Consider the following 14,018-nt stretch of genomic DNA (forward strand, 5'->3'; position numbering starts at 1 on the left):
CTGGAGGCGATGATCGGAGGTTGTTTGTAGCGGTGCTACTGTTCAGTCGAAGAAGTCATCAGAAAGAGAAGACGACGACGGTGGTAGGTAGCGGATGACGTCTAGCTTCAGATCTGAGAGCTTAGAGGTGGTGGTGGTGAGTTTGGTCGGCGATCTGAGGTGGTGGTAGAGCGGCAACATTTGAGGGAGGTGACGGTTCTATTTGGTTGCGGTGATATGTGGCGGAGGTAGATGATAGCAGTCGGTGGTAGAGGTGGTGTTGGAGTTTATGAGTTCTTGAAGATTCATGAGAGAATTTTGAAAAAGTTTGAGAGAGTTTGAAAGTTTTTTTGAAGTTTGAGTGTATTAGATCTAGTGTTTAATGGGTGTAATGTTATGAATGTATGTTGACAAAAATAACCTTAATAAAATTGTTCTTAACATTTAGTGATTCTCATTTGAAATTTACACACACACACACACACACATATATATATATATATATATATATATATATATATATATATATATATATATATATATATATATATAATATGTTAATTACTAGTGTGCAAATCATTAGTTTTAGATATAAAGATTTCATGATAACTATATGCTAATTGTTGCTTACAAAGATAAAACATAAAATAAAATCCATCATTCAACCTCATTGATTATAGCAACTAGCAACATGAAAATTTAGATTAATCAAATATATAGAATAAGATAAAACATAAAATATCTAAATTTGAACCCCCTTTGCAAATCATGGGTAACACCCAACCCAGACCCTAAAACCCTTTCTTAAGCTTGGTCTGAAACTTAAAAAAGGCTCGAAAAAACTGCAATTTTATCTGAACTGGGCTTGGAAAAAAAGTCCGAGAATATCTTAGCACGATCCATTCAGGTCAGGTACGGGTCCAATCGTGCCATATGTCGAGTCCTTTTGTGTAGCTCTATTTGAAGGTATTGGACGGGTGGCAATTGTGTGGTAACCAAACATCCTCTCTAATAAATGAATTTTTTTTGCCACTTGTCACACTCTCATTCAATTTGTCAAATGTCATTTTGTGGTTAATTTGAATTTTTTTTTTCCAATGACATTTTATGAGTTTTTCTATTTTATTAAATTTCACATAATATTTTAATGTGATAATTGCAATAAATATAGTAATAAATGGATATTAATTTCACCAATAAACTTACTTTTTAATTTCAAAATTACCAAAATTAAAACTCATTAGTTTCTTTTCTATATTTAATTTTTTTTTTAATTTACAAGATAAAAAAACATTTTCATTATAATAAATCATTATTTTTCTTATTTACTTATAAATTTAAAGTTCATATTTAACCTTTATATTTAACATTTTTTTTTTTAAAATTAACTCATATAATATACGAGTCTCACAACTAGTCAACAATATACTAACAAAATTTATAGTAATAATGGTATGACTTTTATAAAATATTCGTAGTAACTATAATATTTATATACAGGGCTGTTCCAAACATATTTTGGGCCCAGGGCGAGAGAAAAAAATGGGCCCTTAAAATACAGAAATATCATCAAGTTATAATAAATCAATAATTAAAAGAAAATTATTTGTACTATCTTCTAAATATAAGAATTTCCATAAAAAATTTGGACCCTTTAAAATATGGGCCCTGGACGGTCGCCCTTATCGCCCACCCTCTAGGACGGGTCTGTTTATATAGAATGTCTTTTTAATGGTTGAGTTCACTGAAATGTTGAGGACCATCACAATAATATGTTATCCAAATATAATGAAATGCCCATTATTTTGTAAAATGACCTTTTGTTGCAGTACAAAAATGCCTTATTTTTGTGAAACTACCTAACTTCATCTCGAAATGTATTTACTTTTGTAAAATGTCATTCATTTTTTATAAAATAATATCAACATTTTTTATATTAAAAAACAGAAACACGTGTCCTCATCATGTATGGATGTTATATAAATGTTTGAGTAAATTATACAAATGGTCTTTTTGTTTCTCTCAAAATCAAAGGTAACATTTAAAAAGTTGACAGATCCCATCTCATAACCTTTTAAAACGACTAATTTTGAAGCTAACTAATCTAATTCTAAAACAAAAGGGCATAAAGAATCACCTTAAGTTCACAACACTTTTATGAACTATGAGCAAACACAAATCAAAAGTAATAACTTGAAATATATGAATATATCTTATATCAATATGTAAATTGGTTGCAAGTAATTCCAAAAATCCATAGATGAAAAATGCACAAAAAATCACATTAGCATACGAACAAGCACTCTACATGAAAGAAAGTGATGAATATGGATTGGAGGGTTATTTGCTATGAATACATTAAAAATTAATTTGAACACAGATTACAAAAATCACAAACCCAAATCTTTGAATTTTAAATCGAAGCAAAGAAAACATACTAAAAATCAATAATTGAACATGGTACATCGATCTAAAAGGTATACTACGAACAGGGTACAGGAAGCAAAGTTAATAACTGAAAGATCGTCTCCCTCAACCTCAACCTCGCCCCATAATTCCTCCATTGTTGGATTCGTTGTAATTGTTGGTGATTTGTGTCACCACTATCATCTAAGTGTAATGGGATGAACCAATCACTGCTTTGAGAACTTGTTGTCGTAGCTCTGCAAGATACGATTTGTTCACTAATCATCACCATTCCCCTGTTCATACAAAAATAATAGCCCTAAAATCTTCTGGATATACATACGAATACGATCCACCATTGATAAAATAAGAAAGGGGGTAAAAACTGTAAAATTACCTTTCTAGATCCAAACTGGATCAATGTAATGTCCCAAAATCGTTGGTTTTTTTTCTTGAATTTTAACAAGTTCAAAGCAGATTTGCAGAGGGTTGAAAGGGGACAGGTGTTTATGAATGACAAAGTTTCAATTATGTCATCACACAAACTTTGTGGTTATATATATATATATATATATATATATATATATATATATATATATATATATATATATATATATATATATATATATATATATATATATATATATATATATATATATATATATATATATATATATATATATATATATATATATATATATATATTAGGGGTGAGCGCGGTGCGGTTCGGTGCGGTTATTAGTCAAAACCTCACCACTAACCGCAAATGCGGTTAATCCATTTTCAAAACCGCATGGTGCGGTTATTTTTGCGGTACGGTTAGGCGGTTATTTTTGCGGTGCGGTTTTATTTTTTTTTGTATTGCGGTTATTAACCGCATGGATTTGGTGCGCTTATTTTGTGTGGTTTTTAACCACAGTTTAGAGTTCAAATAGTTTTAAGAGTTTAAACATATTACTTGTAATAATAATAAAAACCATAACGTATAAGACAATTAACTATTTAACTTAAACCTCAAACAACTAATATCTTAAAAACATCAAATCAATAGTAATTAACAATAAATATCTTAAAATTGTCTAATTTTATCATTTTTTCAAATTTAAACATAAGAAAAAACCAACACTTTTGTCTTTTAGTATTTTATCCGTCTTTCATTCATGAAACTTGTCTTATTTTTAATATTTAATAAACTAATAATTGATAAAAAATTGTACATAATATATGCGGTGCGGTGCGGTTTTTTTGCGGTTTTTGGAAACTAATAACCGCACCGCACCGCAAATTTGCGGTTTTTGAAAAACAGAAAACCTCACCATCGGTTTTTATTGCGGTTGCGGTTTTTCGGTTGCGGTTTATGCGATTTTTACGGTTAATTTTAGTTGCGGTGCGGTTTTTGCTCACCCCTAATATATATCATGATACTCGTCTTTAATACAATTACAACAAGGTTTCCAAAAAGATTTCTACTAATGAACGATTTGTTTTTATATTACAGTCGTTTGACCTTCAAACATTTTTTTATTTACAAAAGTAATCGTAAAATATGATGACAATATACAGTAAATATATTTTATTACAATCATAATGTTTATTTTTTTATATATAAACAATTGAGTAAGTCCAACGTATTATCCTTAATGTTTATAATATTATTATGTTATTTTATATACGTTAAACAATTTCTTTTATTTTGGTTAAATAAATATTTTGCTACCAATAATCCAAGAAAACATGATGCATAGCCTACATGAAAGTGATTACATAATTTATTATAATTATTTGATTTCAATAAAGTTTATAACTGATATCGTAGAAAATTGTTATCATTTTGCTACAAACTATAACACCATCAATTTTCAGAAACTATAAGCTATATAATTTGAATTAATTTTCAGAAACTATAACCTTATTAAAGTTCTACATAAGTTATGCAACCGATTTTCTTAGGTAATCTGCTTGTAAAACTTTAATTTGCCAAAATCGAATAATATAATAAATTAAATAGTACAATAATAACATAATATTTTTTTAGCATCGGTGTTTTTTTTTTGGTAGTTCTAGAGTTTGAATATAGTAAAAGTATATTTTGAGTCATTTTTTTCTTTGACCTATATTTCCAGTTAAAATGTTTTATTTGACTTAGGTAAATTAAATATTCCAAAACAATTTATCAATAGGTAGATTAACTAAAATTGTTAGATTATGATGTTATATTTTTTGGTTATCTCAATATAAGCTGAATATATTGATTTCTAATAAAAAGTTCTAAGAAGTCGATTTTAGATTTTCGATTGATATTGAAATTAAACGTGAGTACTAAATTACATGTAATTTTTATTAACGATTAGATGAATGACTCATGTATTACATGAGTTTATTTAAAAGAAATATTAAATATGAAATTCTAAACATTTGAAGTTTAAATTTATAAAAAAAAATGAGAAGAATATTGAATTATTAAAATTAAAGTGTTTTTTTTTTCTCTTTTAAATTTAAACAAACAATTTAGATAAACAAATAAAAGAAATTAACGAGGCTTTAATCTAGTAATTTTAAAATTAGAAAAAAATCCATTAATGAAATTACTATGCATTTATTATTACATTTAAATATTATGTAAAAAAAAATTTTAAAAAAAAAGGAAAAACCATAAAATAACATGTGGAAAAAATGAAAAAAAACATGTGTTATAATGCATTAGAAAATGATAATTGATAAAATCATTTTCATTTATTATAAAGGATTTTATATGTATAATATATACATACATATGATTACTAATTACTAAAATATAACATATACATCATGATGTTTTATGGATGACAAAGAAATGGCGACTTGGCATTGTATTCTTCGTCATTCACAAACACGCCGAACTTCAACGTACTTTGAAGGTATCTTGTGGTTGAAGGGAGCCTTATGATCTTGAAGATTTGGGATATAAAAGTATCTTGTGGTTGAAGGGAGCCTTATGATCTTGAAGATTTGGGATATAAAGGTATCTTGTGGTTGAAGGGAGCCTTATGAATTATGATACTTGTTTTATATATTTATGTTTTTATATTAAATTTATATTTTATTATGCATTTTAATATTATTGTGTAATTTTTGATTGATTTAATTCGTAGGTTAAGAGTTTGTTTGGCAAACTCTGAATAATTCATATATGAATTATTCAGATGTCTGAATACTTCATCTTTGAATGTTGAATAATTGTGAAAAATGATAAAAATGACAAGTTTAACATTTTGAACTATTTTAATGAAATGTTTGTGGAATAATTATAAAAAATCAAAACACCATAGATTGATTTATTAACATTTTGAAAACAAGTCCCTCGATTAAAGAGAGTGAATTAAAAGCAATTATAAAGTATACATGAATTAATAAATCAACTAATGAACTTTTAGAAAGTTAGAATAAACCTCTAAATGCAATTCATTTCAATGTCATAGAATCAAACATTTTTTAAAAACCAACATTCTTATGATTTTAGATTAGAAAACTAGAAAGGTGAGGCAGAAGTCAAGAATTTCATATTTTGAAATAGCAATTTATTAGGTTTGTGTAAGATATCAACTTAAAATATTAAGAAAGTAATAAAGCCTTCAACAATCAGAAAGTATGAGTTAAAGTGAGTACTATCACCATAGTGTTATTATCATTCAATATCATATAGTAACTTGTTATGGATAAAATTATCCAATATCATAATCACTTCCAAACACCATTTATAAGCCCACTCAATAGAAGTTATTGATTCTGATTATATGATGTCCTTTGGGAAGACAACATTGGTTTAGATTCTTGTGTTAATGAAAATTGTCAAAATACATAAAATGTAACATCATATTTCGAGAAATTTTTTATTTCAGAATTATGGACAATAAAGGATCAAGTAAAGTCATTGGGCTTCAAGGGAATAAAGTTTAGACCCTATTGGATGTTAATAATATTGGTTACGCAATCTAAGCCCTTGGTTTGTGTTAGAGTCAAAGGGTAAAACAAGAAAAGTGATGTTTCAGACTTCTTGCATGAAATATGGATTTTTGTTTAGGAGGTTTTTAGTCTAAGATGTCTAGAAATATTATGGGGCTCCTCAATACCTTTCCGTGGACATAAAGATCGTCAAAAACGGTGTTGGAACGAAGAAGTTATGACCTTTGAAGTTAGGAAGGTTTTGGGCTTAGTCTAGTATGTTGGGGGTACTGGGCATCCCTAGAACATTGGGCGTACATGGAGTACATTGGGCGTACCTGGGAGTATGCTTGGCGTACTGGACTCGAATCACATACATTGGGTATACGCAGCCAGTCTTGGGCTTTGACTTTCGTTGACTTTCGTTGACCGTTGACTTTTTGAACAAGTTAGACTTTGGGTCAAACTTGAGGATTTTGGACTATTGATTAAGATTTTATCCAGTTCTGGTGTTAGTGGATTCGCGGGTGTAATCAGTGCGGAAAAAGGGATCGTATCGCAGTGTTTCAAAGCTCTTCGATTTAGGTGAGTTTTCCTCATTCTACTTGTGGGTCGAAGGTACTTTTGTTTCCAAAGGGAAGAACCCGGGATGATTGCAGAGCACACACACCACTCGACTCCACATTTTTTATTCAGTTTGATTATTATGATGTATTGATAAAACTAGATTACCTTGGTTTTATGACAACGATACGATTTACTGTTTTATAAACTTAAAAAGGAAAATTTTAAGGTCTTATTTTTGGGACGTTACAAGTTGGTATCAGAGCCTTGGTTTGAGGGATTCAGGCATACTCTCGGGTGTGTCTGAACTTAAACTGAGGGTTTGGTAAAGTTTTTTCAATAGAAATGTTTTCTTTAACATAAAACAATTTTCTAATACAAAAAGGGATGTGGTGCATGCAATCGACCGAGCTCAAGTAATTTTTTCGCGAAATACCCATACATGTTATCTAATATGATTTGATGTATGAATCTGTGAATCACATGCCAGTTAGGGCTAAGGATTTGCTCAATGTTGGTATGATAGAATGCTAGGAGAGATGTATTGTATGCCTATTGTATGAGATTGTAGACTTACATGCTAGTACTGATCAATCAGTGCTAGGATGGCCTGATTAGGTGATGCTTGGTTCTGAGTATTTGATGCTCGAATGCGGCTTGCTTTTTTCTTTCTAGGAGTTTTCTTTAGCTTCATCTAACTAGTAAGCGAATATGCTAAGTTACATATTATGGGAACTAAATAATTTTAGAAGATTAGGTTTTAACTCTATTGCACAACTCTTGTCTGAGTCCAATCATTGTAGTGTGATACCTTTCATTCGAAGAATTATCTGGTTTTTGTGATATGTAATTGTATTCGTGAGCTAGTTAGAGGAAGTTAGTGGGAGTTCCTTCTACAGTTGATGACGGAGATTAGTGTAGATTTTGCCTTAGGAAAACCTAGGGAGAGATTTAGTGTTGGGAGCCTTGTCTTGAGGAAATATTGTGTAGGTAAAGAGTGACTTGGAAGAATCAGAGCGATACTTGAGGAAAGTACGGATAGATGTGGAAGGTAGTATGGGCCCATACTACTGGAAGTAGAGGATCCGTACTCAAGTCAAGGAAAGCTGCGATGAACCCGAGAAGCTTGTGATTTTGTGATGACAATTTTGTCTTGATGTTCAGGATGTTGATGTCTGGAAGGGAAGCGAAGTCCTCCAAGTTAGGTGCAAACAACGAAGGACTTCGTGACTGGATTTCCGCTAAGGTTTCACAAATCTTACGGGAGGAGTTGCTCGGTATCATTGGTCGGATCACTGACAGATTGATTGTCAAACTCGAGGAGCGGGCTGCAATCTTGTGTGCTGCAAGAGAAGCTGGTGAGGCTGCTAGTGAAGGAAATCTGGGTATGGAGGGACGGTTAGGAAAAAGAAGGTATATATATATCTCGGGACGATTGGAAGAAGGTGGAGAGTTTGACACAACTGATTTGGTTGTTGGCAGTCAGGAGATCCAGGAGGTGTGTAGCAAGTATGGGGGGACTCACGGGTTTGCTTGTCATAATTTTAGGTGTTTCAAGTGTGGGGAAAGAGGGCATGTGCATTGATATTGTAAGAAGGACTAGATATTCTTTCATTGTCATCGATCAGGTCATTTCAAGTCCAGCTGTCCTGTTTTGATGGCAGAGGGAGCTCAGGTACCAACACTCATCGTTCCTCAGGAGGTCAAGATCGAGCCGCAAGAAATCTCTAGTATGTATTTTGAGCCCCAGTTCTGTAATGATATTATTATGAAATGTTCTTGGCCTGTTTTGTATCGTCAGATCATAAACCTTTTAAATGATAGGTTGTTAGTGTTGGATATAGTGTCTAAGTCCATACCTATATTTGGTATGTACTTGACCCGACCCGGCATGGTCCATTTGGGTTGCACTTCACCCGAACAATTTATGGATAATCTTTGGAGAATAGTATAAGTTATGATTTATTAATATATTATAAGTTCTAATATATTAATATAAGATCATATTATTTAATTAGTATTGGTCTATAATTAATCTATGATTAATTTAGAGATCAAAAGTATTACTAATTAAATATGGACTCCTATATTTATATAGTGTGGGCTAATGCTTATTTGGAATGGGCTAGGCTTGCATGGAAAGTCCATGGATACTCCATGGAGCTTTAACCCATGGATCTCATGGAAATGAAGAGACATGGGTATTAGGGTTTACATGGATGTAACCCTAATCCACCACACTATATAAAGGAGGCTTTGGTTCTTGAAATCACACTAGTTGATGTGAGTAAAGCAAGAGGGCCGATTTCAAGATAGTTGTGACTATTCTCTCAAAGTTCCAAAGTTTGTGGTGATTTGTGATTCCATTTGAGGCATTCACACTATTGGTGTTAGGCTCTAAATCTCCAAGCAATCAACTACAACTACAAGGTAAGTAATTCTTCTAGCTTTATTTGATTTAAGTTCCCCATGCCATGCTAGATAGGATAAGAACCTTGGAAAAATAATTATTTGCATGTATCTTAGTCAAACATAGATCCAAGGTTTATTAGGGTTGCATGTACACTTAGGAAGTGTTAGAATGTTCAAAACCCATCAGTTAGCACCATTGCGTACATTTTGCATTTCATCAATTTAGAGTTTCACCAAATTTTGTTGCGGATATGTTATCTTTTGCTTCCTTCATGCTTATTATCAGTAATTATTTTGCTTTGGAATCTTGTTGGGTATGGGTAAGCATCATCTATGGTTTAGTTCTTTGTTTTTGCCTGGGTTATGTCGTCAAGAATTGTTATATACCATTTTTTCATGCCAAAAGTCATTAGTGGGTCGTATTTTGCTGAGCGGGATTCAGTTATTTGGGAGATTGTTCCGGTTCTTTGTTGGTTTCAATTCAAAGGTTTTGATTGAGAGATCTTTAGTCGAGTAAGCAGGATAAGTTCTCAGGTAAGTTGGAGTGCGGGCACGATAGCATTGTTTAGGCAGGATTGGCAGTCGTCTTCGGTAGGACCTTTGGAACCAATGACTATCGTTTCTAGGGAAGCAACGGTAGCAAGTAGATGTATATGGAAGCCACATGAGTCCATTTGGTCACTGTAAGTGCCAGGGGAAATTTTATAATCATAAGGGTTGAAGATGGTTAGAATTAAGAGATTTTACGGACGATGGAGAGTTGGGGTAAAGATTCGCCAATTCAGAGAAAGGGTTATGGTCTTTGTCACTGGAAGAAAGGACTAAAGGATTTGGTGCGGTATCATGGGAAGTGATTGGGGTTATCGGACTTGCTCAGATTTTTGGGAGTATTCTTCTGGATTTCAAGAGTTAGGCGATCATCGATGTTGGCTACTAATGGAACGCTAGTAATTGTAAGCGCAGGTTATCATCGGTTCATTTTATATGAAGGTAAGATGGGTTGGGAATCCATCAAATTTTGTGGGACGGGAGAGCTTTGACGAATTTAAGTGGGGGAGAATCGTTCAGATTTCTGGGAACTACATCAGGTGTGTAACTAAGGTGAGTTGCGCATCCTAGTTGGGAGAGAAGACGACCCAAGTGGTCGTATGATTAAAGTTGCGTAAGTAGGGAATTCAAGAAACTTCTAATAGTTGGTTGGCGTCTTCTTTGTGTTGGATAGCACACATGTGGATGGATCCAGGATGAGGGTTATGTTAGAACCTCGCTTCCTGTTCTTGTAAGATGAAGGCTTTGGGGTTCGAAGCATGACCCGAACACCTGATTGGAATTCAGTCATGTGTGGGTTCGATGCAGGATGATTGGGGTTGAGATGGTTTAGGTGAGGTAAGACCATGGATGGTAACCATGGTTGGCTAGAAGTGTTGTAAGCCTACGATGGGATCATAACATTCACCAGTTTGAGGTATATTATCATTGATGTGGTCATGAGTATAAAGGAGGACCATTTCGTTCTTTGGGCAAGACGGACAAGATTGTCAGAGAGCATTTCTTTGTTTTAGAAGGAGAACCATTAGGGTTCGAGGCGGGGTCGGGCTTGTGTAGCTCTAGATGGGTGGGACCCATATAGGCGAGGCCTGTGTGATTATGGAAACGCAGGTGGGACCTGGTAGAGACCATTATATCGAGATATTAGCTCTTGGTTCGTAGAATTTATTATGTGGTCAGTGAGTGGCGCAAAGTGATGCTTAGGCTAGGGTAGCCTTGTCATTTGGACTCTTAGGAACCTGGTGGCTGGACTAGGTGCGAGACTGGTAGTCTCTACGATGGTTGGGGAATCTTTATATCGCGGTTTAGTGAAGGGTTGTCGTGAATCAGAAGATTTCAGGTGAAATGCAAGTATAGATCCTTGGATCTCGGGTTATGAGTTATGTACAGAGTCAACTTTTGGTTGAGACTTGCATTGGGAATCGTTAGTGTATATGTGTGAAGTTTAATTTCAACAAGTTATGAATTAAGGAATCTGTATGCCAAGGACATTAGTTGAAGGGTTAAGGGTTAAAGGATGTTTTCAATTTTGATGGTAGATCAAGCTCTTGTGATTGTGATATGGTTTGGTTCCAACTGGGTGGGGGTCAAGAAAGTTTTGAGACTTCAGAGTTATAGCAAAAGCGCATCGGTTCAATAGTTAAGGAAGCAATGTCTTGTTCAGTGCTAGAAGGTTTATCTCCCAGATTGTCTCTCGTTGTTCATTATATTCATGGAATTGTTAACATCGGGATGAGCCTTTTCTTGAAGAAATATCTAATCTCTTTGGTCAAGTGAAAAGTTTCAAGCATCAACATTTGGTCTTGAATTTGTTTTCTAGTGGGATCCTCAGGTAATCAGAAGTTGAGTAGTCAGTTTAGGAGACAAGTGGAATGGAATTAGCAGTGGTTCGGTATGGACTGTCTGTCGGGGAGTGAGACCATTTTGATATTTCAGATTTCGAGTTAAGTAAAAGTGGTCATTCTGTAAGGGATTGTTTTAGGCGGAGAATGGATTCGTTCTTCATCGGGTTTGGAGAGCCCTGCTAAAGTTGGCTTCGGTTGCGTTTGGGAAGGCTATTGTATGCTCGGGGTTGTGGAAGTGTTGCTCAGGAAATTTGGCATGCCTGGAATGGTAAGGAAGGATTTCGAGGACAAAATCTAACTTAAGTTGGGGAGAGTTGTAATGTCCTATTCCGAATCATTTCCTAATGCAGGGTGATGACCGAATAAACAGGTATCATCAGGCCTAGGGCCTTAGAGGAAGATAGATTTAGACCCACTTGTGTGGGTAATGTGATCTAGATGATCTGGGAGTTCGGTTGATGTTTTAAAGCCAAAGGGGTATTTCGGTAACGTGTCAGTTCGGGCTTTTATGGAAATTTTATTTTTTTCGGGAAGTTTTATGGTAATTATGAGTTTATAAAAGTGTAGAGCTTCTCGTTATCTGTTCGTGGATATAAGGATCGTCGAAATCGGACTTATAACGAAGAAGTTATGGCCTTCTAAAGTTTGGTGATTTTAGGGTTTTAGTCGAGTACGCGGGGCGTACACATGTGTCTACGCTTAGCGTACTAGTGCAGGAGTGGATCGTACATTTGGACCTCGTATGCGGGATCTACGCATTTGTACGCAAGGCGTATGAGGGGTTTAGTGAAACCCTAGTTTTAGGGTGTCCTACCCTATATAAGTTCCTTAAGTCGCTAGGGCTAACCTCTTTACCAGTCTCCATATCTTCTAAACCCTAAGTTTCGACCCTTAGCCATCATTTTTGTGTCTTTGAGCTCTTGAGAAGAAGTTGGTGCTTATTTGCTCATTTTTAAGGGATATAAGAAGGTTGAAGGTGCATTGCTTAGTGTGAAGCTTAGAGATCCATAATCATCACTCCTTTTTCAAGTCTTTTGAGGTATAAAGTTCATACCTTGTCTACTCTTTGCTTAGATCTCTTCATGTTATGGTTTTATGATTCTTTGTCCCTTTTTGGTTGGTCTTGATAGGTTAAGGATGTTTTAGAAGCTAAAATTTGTAAATCTGGGCATTTGGAGGGTTCCTTATGCTTAAAGGTGCAAACTTTATGGTGTTTATGGTCTCATGCATGCATTAAGTCATTTATTAAGCTCTTTTGATCTTTAAGAGCCTCATTAAGCCATGCATGCATGTAAAGTTGGCAAGTTTATGTGATAAACCATCTTAAGGAAGTCATATATGAGTTTAGATGGAGGTCTTAATTGATTAAGAGCTGAAAAATGGAAGTTGGCCCATATAGGGGAGTACGATGGGCATACAAGTAGGTACGCTTAACGTGCTAACCCTAAAGCGAGTACGCTACGCGTATATGCTGAGTATGCTCCGCGTACTCAGTAGGTTGGGATTCGGATGCTTGGTCTTCGGTTTGGGCCATTTTTGGACTTAGATGGTTAGGGTCTTGTTGGGTCATTATGTTTTTGGGCTAATGCTTTTTTTGGGTTTGCTTGGAAAAGGCCCATGAAAGAGATTTGGGCCCAATTTGGACAATTGGGCCATAATTGGGCTTGGAATGATTATTTTGGAATTTTGGGCTTTTGGAAAATTTGGTTTAGGAGTGGGCCTTAGGCCAAGCATAGGGAAGGGTAAAAAGGTCTTTTACCCTAGTTTAGACTCTTTGTGTGAGTTGGGATCAAATTATTGATTGGATGATTATTTTATGATTGATAGCATGGGGATTTTATTGGGCCAGCAGCCAGAGATTTTTTCTGTGATATTCGAGAGTGGGAGGTGAGTTTCCTCACTGGGTTTAGCGGGTCAAAGGCACTAATGCTAGCCCATGATTTTGTTATGATGCTAGATGTGTACGTGACTCTTGCATGTGTTATGTACTATTATGCGTACCGGGCGGGGCCCGATGACCAGTCTGTATGTTATGTATCTTTGTCATTATTGCGTGTGGTATGTACGTATATGTTTATATGTCTTATATGTTTATTGGGAGGGGCCCGATGACTAACAAATATGTATACCAAGCGGGGCTCGATACAGGACGGGGCCAAATGACTGACATATCTTTATATTGAGCGGGTCTTGATGTCGGGTGGGGCCCATTATGTGTTTATTTATGTATCTGTGGTATGTGGTATTTTGGGAACTCACTAAGCTTTACGCTTACGGTTTTCAGTTTATGTTTCAGGTACTTCTGTTTCTAAAGGGAAGAGCATCGGATGATTGTATAGCACA

General features: G+C 34.5%; 1 long non-coding RNA gene across 1 annotated transcript; it reads right to left on the reverse strand.

Annotated features, from left to right (window-relative positions):
- Positions 1-2,288: 2,288 nt before the first annotated feature.
- Positions 2,289-2,914, reverse strand: LOC122197004 (uncharacterized). Its single transcript, XR_006189778.2, has 2 exons — positions 2,783-2,914; positions 2,289-2,681 (listed from the first exon to the last, which is right to left on the reverse strand). It is a non-coding gene; the product is annotated as an uncharacterized LOC122197004 (long non-coding RNA).
- Between the last annotated feature and the right edge of the window lie 11,104 nt (positions 2,915-14,018).

The sequence above is a fragment of the Lactuca sativa genome, chromosome 3, assembly GCF_002870075.4.
Source record: "Lactuca sativa cultivar Salinas chromosome 3, Lsat_Salinas_v11, whole genome shotgun sequence".
NCBI lineage: Eukaryota > Viridiplantae > Streptophyta > Magnoliopsida > Asterales > Asteraceae > Lactuca > Lactuca sativa.